Source organism: Gavialis gangeticus, unplaced genomic scaffold (assembly GCF_001723915.1).
Source record: "Gavialis gangeticus isolate Ggan-Ray unplaced genomic scaffold, GavGan_comp1, whole genome shotgun sequence".
In the NCBI taxonomy this organism is placed as follows: Eukaryota; Metazoa; Chordata; order Crocodylia; family Gavialidae; genus Gavialis; species Gavialis gangeticus.
The window spans coordinates 32,426,508-32,428,070 of NW_017729008.1; the positions used below are offsets into that span (position 1 = coordinate 32,426,508).

General features: G+C 48.0%; 1 protein-coding gene across 1 annotated transcript in view; it reads left to right on the plus strand.

The window, feature by feature from the left end:
* UPF2 (UPF2 regulator of nonsense transcripts homolog (yeast)) overlaps positions 1-1,563 on the plus strand; it is a 127,582-nt gene that overhangs the window by 2,820 nt on the left and 123,199 nt on the right. The gene's annotated exons all lie outside the window — the stretch shown is intronic.

The window sequence follows — 1,563 nt, forward strand, 5'->3', positions numbered from 1 at the left end:
AGTTCCGCGTCTGCGCCCGGGGGTGGGGGTGGGGCGGGGGGATAGATTTCTATCTCCCAGTGCAGCCAGGGGGGATTCAGGCACCAGATTTGGGCACCCCGGTCCTGGCTCCCTTGCCGTGGGAAGTTCTGCACGACCCACGCGAAACTTCCCCGAGCGGGGCAGGAAGGGTTGGGGAAAAGCTCCCTTCGCTTTCGTAGGGTGGGGGGGAAAGCCAGCGAGTCGCGGGCAGCCGTCTCTGCTTGTGTCAACGCTTTCGTCGGGGGCTGATGGACGTTAGCGACGTCGTCCTGCGAAACTGGCGACTTGGCCCCCTTTGTGGAAGGGGTGTCTCGCCACGAGGACCTCCGCTTTCCCCCCACATGTGCAGCGGCGGCCTGTGCGATATTACCGTTTTGTAGCTGTCGGGGGCTGGAAGGGACCTTGCAGGCTGTCGGGTGCACGTCTGCACCTCATACACCTGATGCCAAAGGTCACAGACTTGTGCCCAGGCATGATCTAGATCGCATTTGGAAGCATGCATGCGTCTGTCAAGGATGGGGCCAACAGTTTACAAAGCCAACGCGTGCTAAGAAACCATAGCTCGAGCAGTCAATATGACCCTTTGGGCATCTCCAGGGTAGAAGGGACTGGTGTATATTTTAATTTCTTCTTCCCTGGGCCTACGAGATACTGTTGGGGAGGGACAGGGCTGGATCCTGTGCCTCTCTGACTCGACAGGTGGCCTCATGCAGACCGTTTCTGTTATCTGCTTTCCAGCGAACGAAGCTATAGAATTTTGATGTGCAAAAATGTTGTCGTGAAGAATTAAAACATGGGAAACAAACATATTCTGGAGACAAGCCTAAGATTGAGTTGGGATGGAAAATGCATTAGTGAAAAACATTAGAGTGTTGTGTGATGGCGTTTGAAGCGAAGCAAATGTTTAAAAAGGAGGGACCTAGAAAGCAATTTATTTGCCATGACGAGTCCCTGAATTCTGGCCTCCTTATCGTCCTGTTCTCTTGTTTCTACCATCCAGCTCTGAGTTGATAAACTAAAATGATGCTGGATACAATAAAAAGTAAAAACAATATCATATTGGGTGTCTGAGCTGTGGTTTCTTAGCACTCTTTGGTTTTAGCACATGCATGTGTCTAACTGTCGGTCCCCTCTCTGTAGGCGCATGCATGAACAAGCATCTGGATGCATTTCTTTGTTACCTTTGTCATCAGGGTAAAACTATACATCACTATTCAAGTTGTTTTCCTTGTCATGAGTAATAATAAATAGTCCTTACCTGGTCCACCACATCCTGAGTTATGTCTGCCCCTCTGTTACATTCATATGTCCAGTTCAATGGACCAGGGATCAAATTTCTGAATATCAGCCTGAATATATTGGTCACAAAACTGCTAATATCAGAGATCACTTTGCTAGACAGTCTTAAGTTTCTCTGCATCTGATGTGAGCCAGAAGGGTCATGCTGGGCCAAGCAGTTATTTACCAAATGACCATGCTTGTAGTTTATACTATTTTTTTTTTTTTAAAGCTTAGGTTCATTTTTTTTTTTTTTAAAAACTT